The sequence below is a fragment of the Ovis aries genome, chromosome 18 (genome assembly GCF_016772045.2).
Source record: "Ovis aries strain OAR_USU_Benz2616 breed Rambouillet chromosome 18, ARS-UI_Ramb_v3.0, whole genome shotgun sequence".
NCBI lineage: Eukaryota > Metazoa > Chordata > Mammalia > Artiodactyla > Bovidae > Ovis > Ovis aries.
Window position 1 is genome coordinate 30,637,567 of NC_056071.1, and position 17,541 is coordinate 30,655,107.

At 53.8% G+C, this 17,541-nt stretch overlaps 1 protein-coding gene across 5 annotated transcripts in view; it reads right to left on the reverse strand.

Annotated features, from left to right (window-relative positions):
• Positions 1 to 17,541, reverse strand: part of LINGO1 (leucine rich repeat and Ig domain containing 1) — a 214,038-nt gene that overhangs the window by 81,078 nt on the left and 115,419 nt on the right. For 3 of the 5 annotated variants that reach the window (XM_042235204.2, XM_042235205.2, XM_042235203.2), the window contains one exon: positions 406 to 573. The gene's annotated coding sequence lies outside the window, so the exon portion shown is untranslated. Of the gene's footprint in view, positions 1 to 405; positions 574 to 17,541 lie in introns of those variants that run through there. The other 2 variants (XM_060401737.1, XR_009597239.1) reach the window with 2 other exon arrangements.

The following is a 17,541-nucleotide window of genomic DNA, read 5'->3' on the forward strand; positions in this document are numbered from 1 at the left end:
TCAGAAAAGCAGGTTTTGTCTCTAGCCGAGACTCCAGATTTCAACCTGGTAGCCAGTAGCCCCAGAAACTGCTGGCACATCTTATGATTACATCATGTGAAAAGCTACTAGGAGTGGAGCCATCACCAAAAGAAAGAGAAGCAGAGAATTACAGACAGAAAACAGCTCCTGGTCACATTGTTGAAGCGGCCGGATCAGGCCCTGCCTGAAGCCCAGCTTACCCCCAGACACTTCAGTTACATGAGTTGATAATCTCATTTTATTGGAATAAGATTTTTGTTACTTGCAACCAAAGGGATCCCCATAGACACAGTGTTCGGAAAGGTATCCTTACAGTTCCAGAGATGGAGAAGGCTCAGGCATTCCCAGGAGCCACGGAATGGGCAGGGTGGGTATGCCACCTACCGTGACTGCCACTGTGCCCCGCTGAGTCCTGAAGCTTGAGGAGTCACTTTGGTGCAGGCTGGGGAGAGGAATAGGCTGGGGGGTGGGTCCAGGAGCTGGGCAGGGACAGAGCCCCAAAATGCTGGTAGGAGGCAGGCTCAATGCAACCAGAACATGGCTGTGGAGTCCCTAGAAAAGAGGAAAAGCAAGAATGAGCAGTATGGTTCACATGGGGGACATAGGGGCACAGGGCATCAGGCAGACAGCGGTCACACCTTTACCGAGGTGAGGCCAGAGTCAGCCAAGTCTGTCCTCACTTCCTCACCTCTTGTATGTGGCCACTTGCCCCTTTACTGCGTCCTCACCCAGAGTACCTCCAGGCTGCGGAAGAGCATCTGCAGGAACCCTTCCCTCTGAAGAGAAGGGAGGATGGGGGAGGGGTGTGCAGACATGGCTGGAATCCATGTGCTATCACCAGAGTGTATGTGCCTGGTGGCAGGTGGAGGGCAGGGGAGCATCCCCCTCAAGACTGGACTCATTTCTCACAGCTCCTCTTCCAGTGAGTGCCCAGAACCAGGCCCGGGGCCTGAGGCAGCCAGAGCAGGACAAAGGCGAGTGAGGCAGCTGTCTTCTTTGACCGCTGGTCTGGACTTCTAAGTGGCTTCCCTGGTGGCTCAAATAGTAATCTGCCTGCAATGCAGGAGAGCCAGGTTCAGTCCCTGGGTCAGGAAGATCCCCTGGAGAAGGGAATGGCAAATCACGCCAGCATTCTATGGGCTTCCCAGGTAGCACAGGTGGTAAAGAACCCACCGGTCAATGCAGGAGACATAGGAGACAAGGGTTCAATCCCTGGGTCGGGAAGACAGCATGGCAATCCACTCCAGCATTCTTGCCTGGAGTATCCCATGGACAGAGGAGCCTGGTGGGCTACAGTCCATGGGGTCACAAAGAGTCAGACATTGTGAGTCTGATTGAGGAGTCAGGTTGAAGCGACATGGCACACTGGGCTGCTAAAAGAATCCTAGGGAGGAGAACGCTCAACCCAAGGGAATGAATGGTGGTGTTCCAGGCATGCGCAGAGAGCAACGTAGCGCCTCTGAGTGCCTTCCCTTCGGAAGAAGCAGAAACCATCTACCTTGCCTTCACACCGGCCTCCTTTGGGCACTGACCCAGCTTGGGGGGGCCATCCCTCAAGGGGGTGATAAACACAATCTTCCCCAGCTTCTCTGAGGCCAAGTGGCACCTTTGGGGAGGGACAAAGGGTGGAGATATTTCAGACTCAGGACACTGCCTGAGGTCCTGCCTGTTGGAAAGTCACTAATCCTCTTTATCCCTTCATGAGTCCTCTGATCTCAGGGATACTGGCTTGCTTCTTGGCTCCATAAAAAAGGCACAACAACCGAGATCCTGCGTCACAGAACATTCAGCCGACTGGGTCTCCAGAAACATCTCTAGACCAGTGCAGTGGAATTGAGCTTTCTGCAATGCTGGGTGTGTTCGATACCTGTGCTGCCTGATATGATAGCTGCTAGCCAAATGTGGATGTTGAAATGTGGATACTGACACTAAGAATCTGATTTTTTCTTTTCTTTTATTCATTTATATTTAAATCTAAATAGTTACATGTGGCTAGCTGCTACCATATTCGATAGTACATCTCTGGACCAACACTTGCCTAGCCCCTGGCCCCAGTGCTATGCGTGCTCAGTGGTGTTGGGCTCTTTGTGACCCCATGGACTATAGCCCGCCCAGCTCTTCTGTCCATGGAATTGTCCAGGTAAGAATACAGAAGCGGGTTGCCATTTCCAACCCAGGGGTAGAACCCGCGTCTCCTGCGGCTCCTGCATTGCAGGCAGAGTCTTTCCCTCTGAGCCCCTGAGGAAGCCCCGCTGGTCACAGTACCCAGAGAAAACTGAGGTCCAGAGGGGAGACAGGATTTGTCCAAGGTCACATAGAGAGTGGCAAAGGCAAAATCTAGAACCTAACTCTTAGGACTCCTAGCCCCAACTCTCGATAGCACCCACTGCCCTTGCCATGTTGGGCTCATGTTCTCCCATCCTGATCAGCCCTGTCACACAGAGTCTTGCAATCCCACAAACCATGCTGCTGCTCCCAGGACAGGGAATCAGGCCACCTTTGAAGGGATCATCTCTCCCAGCGACTGCTGCTGGCCCATCCCTCAGGCCCCTAGTCAAGCAGCCCCAAAGAATATAGCTGGCGAGATCATTCATCAGAGAGGAAGTGCTCTGGGCACAGAGCTGTTCACTGCAGGGTTATTAATAACAGCAAAATGCTGGGAGCTGCCTAAACATCCCACAATAGAGATGACGAAGTGCATCATGACACCGGTGCTTGATGGAATATTATACAACCGTTAAAAATGGTAAACACAGACTAGTAGCAGCACAGAGCAATGCTTACCTAACAATACTGAACAAGAAAACAGAAAGTGGATGAGGGTGGGGCAGGGTTGCCATGGTGTACAGGGCTCTGTGCTCACCGAGCCCACTTATATCTGTTATCCCAGCCTGCACTGCAGCATGACGACATCCAGAGTTCATACCCATTCTAGAGATGGAGGAGCTGAGGCTTCAATAAGCCACCCACAGCCCTGGTGACAGGGGGAGGGAGGGCTTGAATAGGGCTTGAACTCTTGATTTCTGACTCTAAGGACAGACTTCCACAGCTGTTTCTTTGTGCCGTGATGGGGACGTTAACTTCTGTCCTCTCCTTTTTATTTATTAACTCATCTATTTAACAGATACATTCTAAGTGCCTTACAAACATGGGCTCATGTGATCTCTACAGTAGCTATAAGAGGGAGCAATTGATACTCTTTTTTTTTTTTTTTTTGATCAGGAAACTAGGGCACAGAGGTCAAGGGTCACTTCTACTTCCCACATGTTCTACAAGGTTTCAGTGTTGTCTTCACAGGAGAAGGGCAAGGTGACAGGGAGGGAAGAGCTGTTGACTTGGAGCAGTAGAAACACAGGTGTATGTGTGCAAGCACGTGTGTGTGTGTGCATGTGTGGCCTCCCTTTCTAATTGCATGGAAATTCTTTCTTGTAGCAATTGAAAGAAAAAAGTTCCAGAAATAAAATATTGTACCAAAAATTATTTACAAGCACCAACACAAAAATGAAAACCTACTCAAAATTAAAGCTACTGATACATCCAAGAGACTGTGAATGCAATCCAGCCCCTGGCAGCCAAGCTCATGTCTCCAGGCTTTCCTGCCAATTTCCTGACCCCGGACTCTTCCCTCCTGCCTGGGTGAGATCCTCACCTCAGAGGGCAGCGAGGAGCGGCCCTGTGTGCAGGTGGACTTCAATAAACACCTCCCAGAGCCCTCGGCACAACACAGCAGGCCAGCAGACAGACTTCAGAGCCCGAGCTGCCTGCGGCACTACTGTCGCTGGCCAGGGCTGACCTCGAAAGGCCAAGTCATCCAGGCCTCTGCCTCCAGCCCCAGGCAGCCCCATTCCACAAGTGGAACAACCGAGGACACCCAAAAGGTAAAAGACCTCATCAGAGGTCACACTGCTACTGAACAGGGGAACGTGTGTGTCCACGTGCCTATGCGTGATACAACCCACACGTACACGTGTCTCCCGTGTTTGCTAAGTCACTTCAGTCATGTCCTACTCTTTGTGACTGCATGGACTGTAGCCCGCCAGCCTCCTCTGTCCATGGATTCTCCAGGCAAGAACACTGGAGTGGGTTGCCATGCTCTCCTCCAGGGCATTTTCCCCACCCAGGGACTGAACCCTTTTCTCTTAAGTCTCCTGCATTGGCAGGTGGGTTCTTTACCCCTAGCACCACCTGGGAAGCCCTGTGTGTCTCCCATGTGTGCGTATAATTAAAATATCTGCTGATACTCAGCTTATACACATACCACACACAATGATGATTATGTTACTAACTGCTACCATATCCACAGTTGCGTCTCTATTTCTCCCGTACATTTTTCTGTTATTTTTCATTCTGTCACCGGATACTTACGAGCACTTACTATGTACCAACTATATTATAGGTGCTGGAGATTAATTGGGGTGCCCCTCACAGGGATGGGGGTACAGACGATAAGCAAATAAAGAAACAAGATAATTCCAAAGAGTGACAAGTGCGATGAAGATAAGCCTGGGCACGTGGGAGAGAGCACCTGGGATGGGGCTCAAGGGTCCCTCGAGTGGGAGGATCCGAAGAGGCCTTTCTGCAGAGGCCACATCTGAATTTACACCTGGACAATAAGAACTCAGTCAACCTAGAGCAGCAGGAACAGGACAACGAACAGAGTGGGGAAGGAGACTGGTGTTTCTGAGGAGCAACAAGCCGTTTGGCTCCTAGAATGAGATGGGCAGAGGTGGGGCATCTATGGAAAGGAGGCCACAGAGGGAGGCCGGGCCCTGAAGGCCAAGGTAAAGCTTCGGCCTTCATCCCTAGTGCAGTGAAGACTCACCTGGGACGTGCTGGGACGTCTTACTAGTTGTGAAAATTTCCTCCGGGCTGCCGACTACAGGCTGGATTGAAGGGGAGCAGGCCCAGGAGCAGGGGACCCGTGGGCTGGCTCTGGCAGTTGCCCAAGACAGGGAGATGTGCCTTGAGCCAGGGTGAGGGAGGGACTAGACAGATTGAGGATATATGCTGCTGCAAACACAGCTCATCAGCAGTTGGTTGATGAGCTGGATGTGAGGAGGTGGGGGTAAGAAAAAGGAATCAAGGATGACTCCTAGATCTTCTAGCACGGACACAAACTGCTTTTACCACCAGACCCCCCACGAAAAAATTTTAAATAACCGTTAAAAAATAACAGCAGATGAGCCACCATGAAGACCGCCACCCCACACACCCTGAGTCTCACACACCCCAGGGTGCAGCTTTCTTTCCAAGCCCCTGCTGTGTTTTCTGGTCCTGCATGTGGCACACAGGGTGGGGAAAGAGATTGGGTCCCACCCTCAGGCTGGCAGGAGACAAGATTATCCAAAAAGACAGGACAGGGCAGGACGGGGGAAGGGGTAGAGGGGGCTAGTCCAGAGCAAGTTTTAAAGAACATGCTGGCTGAACCTGAGACGTTCTAGCATGGGGCATGGGACTGGGGAGGCAGGGCGCAGCATCTGGGAAAAGCATGAGTTTGAAGGCAAGACCATCCTGGGTTTAAGTCTCGGCTTCACCCTCGGCTCTCTATGGGACTCTGAGTAAGTTCCTTTGCTTCTCAAGCCTCAGATCCCACAATCCTCCCACTCAAAGTTGCGATGAAGACTCAGTGAAGTGATATATGTCAAGAACTGACATTTATAAATATTAGCACCTTTCCCTTTTTGTTTAAAAAAGGGCTAAAGAAATCAATTTAAGCTTAGACAGGTAAACTTACATCTATCCCAATCAAGATTCTGGAAGTGCTGCCGAGAATGCCAGGAAAGACAATGGGAAGTGTCAGAATCTCATGACCAAAGAGTCTTGTGGGATAACTGCATGTCCTCTCTTGGCTGCTCAAAAGGGTGACACGCACCCCAGCCAGCCACAAGTGAGGCCCTCATACATCCTTGTCGATGAGACAGAAGACTATGGGCTGGGCTTCTCGGTGGTTAGCTGTATAACCAGGTCCAACAATGTGGGGTAGTGAGGCGGACTGGCCCCTGGGATGGAATCTCAGTGGCATCAGCAGGGCTGTTCCTGGAACAACCTTTTTTGCCAGAGACTAGAGACTAGGATGTGGGCTCCCCCAGTGGCTCAGTTGGTAAAGAATCTGCCTGCAAGGCCGGAGACCCGGGTTTGAGCTCAGGGTCAGGAAGATCCTCTGGAACAGGGCATGGCAGCCAGCTCCAGAATTCTTGTCTGGAGAATCCCATGGACAGAGGAGCCTGGTGGACTACAGTCCAACTCACAAAGAGTCAGACACGACTGAGCGACTTTCAACTTCAGAGACTAGGATGGAGCTTCAAAGGGTAGCCTGGAAGGGTCAATTAAGTAGTCAGGATCCCCTGTTCAAAGCCCTCCACTTAGCCAGGAAGGGGCCAAAGTGGACAAGAGAGGGTTGCTATGCCCTAGCTGAGTTCTGTGAGTAGCTCCAAGAATGGCCAGGGAGTTGTGGCCTCTGTGGATCCTGGTGGCCAGGACTCGTTGGGGCTGGGTAAGCCAATCACTCCAACTCTGGAGATGGTGCAGCCATGCTCCATCATGAATGTACCTGTCTAGATGATCTTGGATAAAGTTAGGTCTGTTCACAGGGGCTTGACAGGAAGAGGTGGGCCTGAAACCCATGTTCCCTGGGGAAGCCTCAAGGGCCTGGTCAGGACTTCAGGTCCCTGGCGCTGGCATTTATGGGCCCAAACAGCAGTGCTAGGCCCAGTGAGGAAAGATTCCAGGAAGAGAGATCTCTCTTCAGCACCAAGAGTAGTGACCTCTCTGTCCCTGGGGGCATGCAAGCAGAGGTCTGGAGAACATATATGCTGGGTAGGCATTTGCACTAAATGCGGGGGTTGCTTTCAGCCATGGGGTTCTTTAATTCTACTCACATGTGAATCAGGACTAGATTATGCGGATCAAAGAGGGTGTTACAGAGAGTGAAGGGAAGGCAAGATAATGCCCAGAATAATAGTTATTATTATTATTATTATTACTACATTATAGATCACCAAACATTCCCATCTATTCTCTAACTCCATCTTCTGCCCATCCCAGAGGCACAAAGGATGATTAACCCCACTTAGCAGATGTGGAAACTGAGGCCCAGAGAGGGAATGTGACCAGCCTGATGTCCAACAGCATGTCAGCCCTAGACTGAGGGGCCTTTCCCTCCTGAATTCCAGTGGTTATCTCACCACTCCTGCCGCAGAGGAGGAAGAAGGAATCTCCCCTCCAACCAGGGCTCCTGTCCATTTGCCAAGACTCCCCATCCCTGAAGGTTAGAGGCTCTCTTTGTGCACCCCCACAAAAGACCTTGGAAGGGAGTCCCAGCCCAGAAGGTGTCTCCTCCCAGGTTACACGTGTCCTGCTCCCCGCTCCTTTCCTCTCACTCCCCTATGGTCCTGCCACAGCCCTTTAGGGTTGGTTCCTTCAGACCAGATAGAGGACCAGACAGCAGGCTTTGCCCAGGAATGAACTCAAGGGGAAGTGTCCCTCCTGCTCAGCCTTGTTCTTCACCTCACACCTACACAGGCAGCTTGAGACGGGAGAACCAGAGTCCACCTTACCAGGTATCCCTCCAGAATACCGTCCCTTTTCCAAGCCAGAGGGTCAGAGAGAGGGCGTCTGGGCAGGAGACATGACAGTGTCAGGGAGAGGGGAGACTGGGACCACCGAGGCAGGAAAGCTGCCACCCTCAGTACCACCCCATGCCACATCATACATCGAACCCCAGGGTACTCTTGTGAGCCAAGGAGCAGCATCTCACTTTACAGGTGATGGAATGAAGGCTCAGAGAGATTAAGAATCTGCTCAAATTCAAAATACTAAATTGAACAGAAACAGCCTGTAAGTTCTAGAGCCAGGATTTGAATCCAAGACTGGCTGGTTCTAAATACCCTGTGCTTCCCCAGGCTCCCTGCTGCCTCCACAGAAGTGCAAGGACGCTCAAACAGGCAGCCTGGTGAGCAGATGAAAGGGGGGCAGTGGTGGCAGAGAGAGAAGACAAGACAAAGACAACACAGAGATCAGCAGGGACAGACGGACCGACAAGAGGACCGGCAGGGGCCAGAAGGAGGCAACTACAGAAGCCCCCATCTTGATCAATGAAAGGCCCCCAAGTGCCACCTCTGCAGCCATCTGCTGCTCCAGTTGAGCTACTGGTCTTCCCTAGGTCCTCCACAGGATGCCCAGGTCAGAGGAGCAGAAGAAACCTCCCGTTCTGGGAGCACCCCATCAGTGAGGGTGTCAGGTCAGATCCCTGGGTCAAGGAGGTGGGCAGAGAAAGAAAGGGGCCAGTCTGTCCCTGGCAAGGCCCTCAGCCCAGCTTCTGTCTGCCCATGCCAGCCTGGAGGGTCCAACTGCCCCGACCTCCCAGTAGGTACAGCATTCCTGCCGGCCCCACGCGTCTGGAGGAGCATTCTGGGCTAGCCAGGTGTTCCCGAGTCCCGCTGGCAGCCGAGCACAATTGGTCTGTCCCCAGAGCATGCAGGGTTTAGCAACAGCCTCTCAACTGAATATTTAAGAAGAAAATTACCCCTCCTGTTTTTGTTTTTTTTTTCCCTTAAGAGAGAAAGGGAGGGAGCAGGAAGCCAGCAAAGGAGGGAGAGGGAAGGAGGGTGGGAGAAACCTACCGCATCACTGCAGTCAAGGTCACAGGCATCGTTGTGGGGCAGTCGCGGGCAAGGAGCCTTTAATCTGGGAGTTCAGGCCGAGGAAACTAAACGCTGGAAGCTGGAGTACATTACTGCCCTGAATGATCTGTCGGCTTCTATTAGGCTAAATATCTCTGGATAATAGGGAATTATCCTCTGAAAAGGCAAACTGCCGGCCTCTCCAGGGAGGGGGCGCGGTGGGAACCTCTCATCGTGAGGGCTAGCCCACGGCGGTGGCGGTGGCGGGAGGAAAGAACAGGCCCAGCTAGGAAAGCCGCCCCCCATCCCACACCCCCTCCCGGGAAAGTCACAGTCACCAGCTATGCGAAGCTTGTGGCGGGTGCCAGCACCCGCCCCCTCCTCCCCAGACTCTCCCTCCACTAAGGAGTATGAAAAGATGCTAGACGTAGGGTCGAGGCCAGACAATGCTCCTGACACTGGGTGACCCTGGGTGAGTCCCTGAGCCCCTCTGAACCTCTGTTTCCCTGTCTGCTAGATGGAGCTAATAATACTCACCCGAAGGCTGTGCTGTGGGGAGGATGAAGCTGGCGCCCAGCCCGGCACAAAATGGGCACCCAGGACAATTCTGCTCACGCCGTTCTGCCCACTGGTGAGGACCTCCTCTTCCTCCCCCCCGCCTCATCCTCACTGGCCCCTGCAGGGCATCACTGCCTCCATCCCATTCTGCCCACTGTGAGGACCTCTTCATCTCCTCCTTCTCATCCTCACTGGCCCCCTGGGGCACCACTCCCTCCACCAGGAAACGCTCCCTGACCCTCACCCTTGGGAATCTCCTACAGCCAGAACCCCACCTCCTGGGGTTCTGGGCTCTGCCAGCTTCCAGTGGTGGTTCACACATGGCCCTTCACCGTCAGGGGTTCCCTCTGAACCGGACAGTATTTCTGCCTTCCCATCCTCCCCAAGCCCTCTCACCCGCATGACTGGCACTCAGGACTCTGCTCAGATGTGCAAACTAGGGCTGGAGGAAACCAGGATCAGGCATGGACTAGGTCCATGGAAGGGCATCACTCGTGGAAACACATTCAGTACCAGAGAAGCTGAGCCAGGAAGCCAGAAATTCCAGAACATGAGTCTGCAGTGGCAGCCAGACCATCTGCAGGCTCGCCAGGGCACAAGGCAGGGCTGGGCCAGGTCAGAGAAGCATAGCGGTGGGACTTAGTACTGGGTTCCTGGCACAGTACTGAGGCCCTGGAGGTGCTCAGGCCAGGAAGGGCCTTAGGTGTCAAGAGGAGCATGGCTGACCTGTACGGGGAGAGGAGAGGGTCAAATGAGTAGCTGGGTATGGAGCAGCGACATCCCACTGAACATCATGGGTGCTCATGTCCAAACAACACTGTCCAACCTTGTCAGTTCAGTTCAGTTCAGTCACTCAGTTGTGTCCAACTCTTTGTGACCCCGTGGGCTGCAGAACGCCAGGCCTCCCTGTCCATCACCAACTCCCAAAGTTTATGAGTTGGTGAAACATGAGTTTCTGCCCATGAGTTTCACCAACTCATGTCCACTAAGTCGGTGATACCATCCAACCACCTCATCCTCTGTCAACCCCTTCTCCTCCCACCTTCAGTTTTTCCCAGCATCCAACTTTGTAAAGTCCTTTAAACCCACTAGTTACTTTGATCTGCACAGCCTTCAGGTGAGGGGACAGATTGTGCGTGCATGCTAAGTTGCATCTAACTCTTTGTGACCCCATGGACTGTAGCCCACCAGGCTCCTCTGTCCATGGGATTCTCCAGGCAAGTATACTGGAGTGGGTTGCCATGCTCTCCTCCAGGGGATCTTCCCGACCCAGGGATTGAACCCACGTCTCTTACATCTCCTGCTTTGGCAGGCGGGTTCTTTATCGCTAGCACCACCTGGGAAGCCCAAGGGGACAGTTCAGAGATCACTGTTAGTAGTTCCTTAGTTCGTTCATTCAACAAGAATTTGCGGAATGCCTTTGTTCCAGGCATTGTTCTGCTTCACTCAACAGAGGGGAAACTGAGGCCCAGAAATGCTGCCCAGGAAGTTCCATGGCCCCATGGAGCAGGCTGAAGTCCAGGCTGCTGTCAGTCTCCATTAGCAAGAGGGGCCACAGGGCCTCTGCTATAGCCCCAGAGGCTGCAGGAGTGGTCGGGGATGCCCATGGGCTGGGAGACCCAGAGAGCCTCTGGAGATGGGGAAGGAAGCGGGCCAGACGCCAGACAGGAGCTGCAGAAAGGGGACGCCCAATGGTGGGTGAGGGGGGATCATGGGCGGGAGCAGGGAGGGGCCTCAGTCTGGAGTGAAAGCACCTCTTCCTTCAAGGCAGGGATGGGAAGCCAGAAAGTGTGAGGGGAAGAAGGGAAGTTCACGGTGGAGGGTGCTGATCTCTGTGGGTAAAGGCTGGGGACAGGGAGGCAGAGGCACAGGCGAGGAATGACCAGGCCATCAGCCCCACCCGAGGAGAGGAAGCAGCATGCAGGCAGGGCCAGAGGGTGGGGGTCAGGGGTCAGAGTGGGCCCATCAGGAGGACCTGGATCCTGGCTGGGTCCCCTAGATGTCTGAGCTCTAGGGGAAGGGCAGAGGGCAGGGAATCCCAGCAGGGAGAAGCAGGCCCCATGACCGCCCTAATGGGTGCCCCACCCAGTAGCCTCAGGCTGCCCTGTGCTCTAGGGGACTGAGAACCTCCCTGGGGTGTGGGTTCCCAAGGGCCCAGGCATGGGAAAAGCCCAGAGCAGGCTACATGCCTCCGGATTCTCCCTGCCATTGAAGGGAGCCCCGAGCCAGCTGAGGAATGGCTCTTCCCCCTCCGTTCCTCGAGCCAGCCCATCCGCTCTGAGCTGTCGCCAGCAGGCTCCCCTCTGCCCTGGGCCCTCCTCTCCTCACGGGTAGGCTGAGGCGGACCTCACTCTCAGTGGCCAGCCAGGTCAGGAGAGCACTGCCCAGTGCCCGGATGCACACACAGTAGGTGCGCACCGATGACTGGCCCTCCTGCAGTGGAGCCTCTTCTAGTCCTCAGAGCACCCGCAGTGCCTCGCACGCTTTTGCTCAGTTCACTCTCATTGCACTTTACAGCTAGCCGGCCGGTAGCGGTGGAAGGAGGTCAGAATTCTGCCTACTGGACGCCATGGGGAAGGGGCCGAGAGAAAGCAGGACAGCACGGGGGGACGTGGAGACACCCTGGGGAGCAGACGTGGGGGTGCAGCAGAGGCTGAGGTCACTGGGGCAGCATTAGCACTCCTTAATAATTCAGCACACAAGGGAGTGAGGGCGGCGGGAATGGGGTCCACCCAGGTGGAGGGCCCCAGGGCAAATGGGCCTCTCGGGCCCCAGGCCTCCTCAGGGCCTCCAAGCCTTGTGAGCTGCTCCTTCAACTCACCCTGCCCACCTCAGAAGCTACGCCACTGTGTGCCAGGCCCCACCCAACCAACAAGAGCATTGGAGAGAAACTGAGACAAGTCAGAAGGAAGGAAGACCCACTTCTGGGAGGAGGGGCAGAACCTGGAAGGCTTCCCAGAGGAGGTGGCTTTTCAACTGCTCTGGGTCTCACCTGGCTTTTCTGTGAAGTAGGACTGTATACTCCTCCCCCTCTTCTTACCACTACTATTGTAACTACTACTAATAAGTATCTGGGGTGCTCATTTCATGCTAGGCTCTGTGTGAACACTTTGTGCCCAGTGAGATTGAGGTGGAGCTGAGGCCAAGCCCACCCCCTCCTAGCCTCCCTTTGGCTGGACCAGCTGGTGGAGGGTTGTCTGAGGTCTGAGCCTTGAGTCAGCTGGAGGGAGGTCGGTAGGCAAGATGGGTGCCACTAGTGGCCAGGGTCTGTGAGTTGCCCCATGTTGTCAGCATAACTCCGAGTGAGTTGGGTTGGGGGGAGGGGGTGGGGGAGGGAAACTTCCAGAGCCAGGTCAGCTGCAGCAAGTTCAGAGGTCACACAATGACCATGGTGGCAGTTCAGTCTGGCCCTCCCAGTGTTTGAAACACTGGTGCTGAGTACAGCCTATGCCCGCCACTTTGGCCTAACCATCTCCCACAGGACCAATCTCACCTACATGCCAGCTTCCAGAAGTTCCCTGCTCTGAAGGGGCAGGGTGGGTAAACTGCACGACGATGCTAGGCAGTAGGTATTATTGTTCCCACTTGATGAGGAAACAGGTTCTGGGAGATTATGTCCCTTGCCCAAGGTCACAGATGGGAATGGCCAACCTGGTGCTCACACCTAGGACTATTTCTAACGAACAAGGAGATGCCAAAGGCTAAAAGGCTCATAGGGCTGAAGTCAGAGGGTGTCTCAAGCACAATCAGTAGGCCTGGGAGAGGCCTTTGGGGGGTGAAGTCTTCCTGGTTCCCCTCCCAGTGGCTTCAAGCTGTCCACAACCAGGACTCAGATGGTCTGGCAGTTTGAGAAGATGAGGAGCTAAGAGGCAGGGGATGGTGAAGGAGACCTCTCGTGGTGGCTTCCAGCAGCCATCTGCCTCACCCCAACCCTGCCTGAAACATCCATCTCCCTGGTGGCCTGATGTTGCCAAAAGGGCTTGAGAAGGACTTTTTTATGAGGCTGGGCTAGGGGGCAAAGCGTGTGGTTAAACAGAGATGAAACTCAGCCCAAAGATAGAACAAGACCACCAGTGGACTAAAGCTAGTGGCAGGGGATGGGAGGGGGTGGTCAGGAAGGCCCAAGGGAACAGGCCTCATGGTGCCTAGACTCCCACTAGTAGAGCATAAGTCCTTTGAGTTCCCAGGGGTGTTTGGTTTCCAGAAGGATTTGAACCAGGGGGAGGCACCATCTAAGAATACCAGCAGTGGGGAGTAGGGCTCTGAGGTTATGGCCCCCCTCCTCTATTGACACACTGTGTTTCTTGGCACATGTGTCTTTCCCACTCTACTCCCCAGCTGCCCCATCTGTAAGATGCCCAGGCCTGAAGGCTGAGGGACACAGAAGGGGAGTGGAAACACCCTAGAGAAGCAACCCCTCCCAATGCCTGTATCAAATAGACACAGGCTCCATACTCAACATAATCCTCTGTGGTCTTTCCTTAGCCTCTCAACAAGGTTATGACATAGATATCAGTACTCCCATTGTCTAGGGGAGCAAACTGAGGCTCACACAAAAGAAAGGACTCTCCGAGCCTTCAGGAAAAGCTTCAGACAGGTCCTACGCGTGCTGTTTTGTTCAGCACCCTGGACAGCTCCCAGCCACTGCCTTCCTTCCCGGCCACCACCTGTTAGCCCCACCTCTCTCTCTCTCTCTCTCTCTCTCTCTCTCTCTCTCTCTCTCTCTCTCTCTCTCTCTCTCTCTCTCACACACACACACACACACACAGACACACACACACACACACACACACACACACACACAGGCACTCTTAGATATGTCTGCTTTTCCAAACTCCTTCATCCTATACAAACTTCACCTAGCTTTCCCTCACTGCTCCAGGTGCATTGATCTCTCCTGGGCTCCTGGCATGGCTGTGATCTGTGCAAACAGTATTAGGACCCAGGTCACTAGTTCTTGCTCCCTTTTACTTCTCTGACTTAAATTTCATTCTCTCAGCAGCAACCTGAGGGCAAGGAACTATCTCCCTCTCTCCTTTCTTTGCCACAGTCTGGGCACACAGAGGGGACTTGTGGAAATCCACTGACTTTGGATCGGATGTGGGTGAGAATTGGCTGATAAACTCTAGGCTCATCATTTTACTTCATTTATTGAGTTTCAGGTTCCCCAGCTGGGAAAAGAGCTGATCCTGTCCATCTCACAAGCCTACTGTGGTTTACACAGAGAGTGCAGATAAGCCATGCGAGGAGCTGCTACCCCCATGACAGTGTGACTACCTGCTGACACTCTCTTAAATACCCTCCTGGGACCTCATTCAAGTCATGGACCACTTCCCCCCATGAAATATTTCAAATGATTCACAAATAGATGGATTCTTATCACTGAGAAAAGTCTGAGCCTAGCAGACAGGTCAGGGAAGCCCAAAAGAAAACAGCTGGTCTGGTGCTCGGAGGTCCACTATTAGAATTGATGCCTTTGTGGGCTCATGAGTGTTCAATTGCCATAGTGGCTTTGAGCCTGAAAGCAGAAACGCCTAGGGATATTGACAGTGGAGGTGGGGTCCTGGGGTTCTGGTCCCTCTTCTTTACTAACACACTGTTACTTAGTACAAGTGTCTTCTACTCCCTGGCCTGCAGCATGAAGTATCCAGGCATACAGGAGGTGAGATGGCCCTCTCTGCATCACTTCCTGGAAGGACAGGAGGAAAATGCCTGTAGGAGTGATGTCAGAGTGCTGGGAAGGACCTTCTAAAGCTCTCAAATCCAGGACCATGATGCCCAAATGCCTCCACTAGGATTGCCACACTCCTTTATCCTCCAACAAAGACTGAAGTCAAACTCTTGGTCTCTAGGGGACCCAGCAGACAGATGCTACCCATTCCCAGGCCCAGTGAGGACAAGCCTGCCTGCATGCCTTGGACCTTGGAGAAGGGTCCCCTCATTTATCCTCAGGCCCAACTGACTTATCCAGGGAGCTTCAGCCTGAGAAAGGCTGAACTTACACCCCCAATCTAGATGGAAAAGAGAATATGATTCCATGGGAGGCCTGGGCAGGAAGAGCTCTGCTGCGGCCCCTTCTCTGGACCAGGAAGGGATGCTGAGGGAAAGTGGCGGGGGGAGAACAAAGAGTTCTATCCTGGCTCCACCACTTAACTAGCTGGCTGACCCCAGGATGTTGCTTGACCTCTTTGAGTTCCACTTTTCTAATCTACAAAGTGGCGGAATAATCATACCATACAGTGTCCAGTAGTGGCAAGTTCTGGAGGAACTGTGACCAGACTCCTGGCCAGGGTTTTGGGTTTTCTCATATCAAAGCCCAGAGTGGGTGACATCAGCTATGGACACGTAAATAACATGCCCCCTGGGGGAGATGAGCGCTGAAAGCTCAGAGGAAGTATGGATAAGGTGCGTACCAAACCCACCCCAGCAGGGTTCTTCCTAGAGGATCAATCTGAGTCCTGGCTCTGGACACACACTGGGCCCAACCCTGGTTACGCTGAGCCTTGAACCAGAAACCAGCCACTGCAGGCAGTCACCACCAGAGACTAGTGCCATAGTTGGCCCTAGGGAGGGCTATCAGACCCCCATTTTCCTATAGAAAAGCTGCTGATAATCTTCCGTCGAATAACCTGGCTCATCCCCAGTGGGGAGGGGGCAGGGGCCTGTGGGCTTAGTGTCTGTCCCTGGCCTTTTGCCCCTCTGTTCACATCCTCCTCACCCGTTTGCCCTATGCCACTGGTTTCTGTCTAAAGATGCACCCCACACACCCCAGACCTGTTTCTATCACCCTGGCCATATTTCCTAGGCCCCCTGACCAGTTTTGTCCCCTGACCACAGCCCTACAACCCAAGCCCTTGGTATGTTTTGCCACTCTGACCTCAGATGGTGGAGATCCTGGGATGCTTGTAGGAAAAGGCCCCTGGTCTTATCCACTCACTGGGCATCCTGTCCAGGTGGGGAAGCTGAGGTCACTGGGGATGAATGGCAACCCCAGGATTTCCATCCTGGTCCAGCACTTTTTAACCTGGCCCTCTGGCTGCCAAAGGCCTTCCCTTCTCTCAGTGGCCCCCCACCCAGCCATCAGAGGAGGGGCCCCAGCAGATGGGGGTCAGGAAAACCCCAAGCCCCCTCCCACATCCAGGCAGGCAGCAGGAGGTGGCAAAGCATCACAAAGCCACCCTGTCCCGGGCTCCTCTGTCCTCAGAAAGCCCCAACTTGAGGTTAATTTTGGACATCTTCTCAGGCTGAACAATTGAAGAACTTTTCCAGATCCTCCCTGGCATAATGGGGCCACAGGGGTGAGTTGCCCCCACCCTTCCCCGGGCAGATGAGGCCTCCTGGCCCACAACACTCCAGTGTGATACTAGGCAGGAGTGTGTATCTGAACGCAGACCTGGCCCCAGGGGAAGACCAAGGTGGCAGTGCGGGAAGACGACCTGCCCACCCAGGCTGACTCATCCTTTTGGGTAAAGCACTGCCCTTCTCAAACACAAGACTAGGCAAGGGTGGGGGGGTCCCCTCTAGCGGTGATGGCTCTGGGTTCCTATCCTGGCTCTGAGTACTACCAGCTGTGTGGCTTTCTGAGTTTCAGATCATTCATCTGTAAAATGGGGATGATAAGATGTCAGTCACTTGGCTGGTACCACAACGATCCTGACATCCTTGCCATCTCCCTCAGGATGTCCCACAAACCCCTCATCCTTCATCTTTCTCCAAGTCTGCTCCCCCTACTCTTATGCTCTTGCCTCTGTGAATGTCTCACCATCCACCCAGCTGTGCATTCCAGAAACGCGGGAGCCCCTGCGACTCCTCCCCGACTCTCACCCCATCCCAGCCAGCACGAGTGCTCAACGGATCTCCAATCCAAACTCCTCTCTGCACCTCCATCCCAGGCCAAGCCCATCACTGTCTGCTGGGCAGCCACCCTTTGTCCTTGTGCCTCTCCACTCTGCTCCCCATCTGCTGGCAGCCAGTAAATTAGATTATGTCCTTTTCCTGCTTAAAGCCCTCCAGCAGCTTCCACTTCCTCTTAGAACAAAATCTGCCCACCCTCCTGGCCATAGTCCACAGACTCTGCCTGACCTACCCCTGCCCACCTGCCCTGACTCACCCCCTCCAGCTTTCTTTCTCCTACCCCATAAGTTTCCTCCCAGCTTCTCAACACACCAAGGTCCCCCCACCTCCTGCCAGCATGGAAAGGTCTTCCCCGCTCCTTGCACACAGCCCCCTCCTCTTCATCCATCCATTTAAGGGGTGAGACACCTCCTAAAGAAGCCCTCCCAGATTACCTGTCTTAGGGAGCCTGGAGCCTTCCCCACCTCCACATCCTCTATTATTCTCT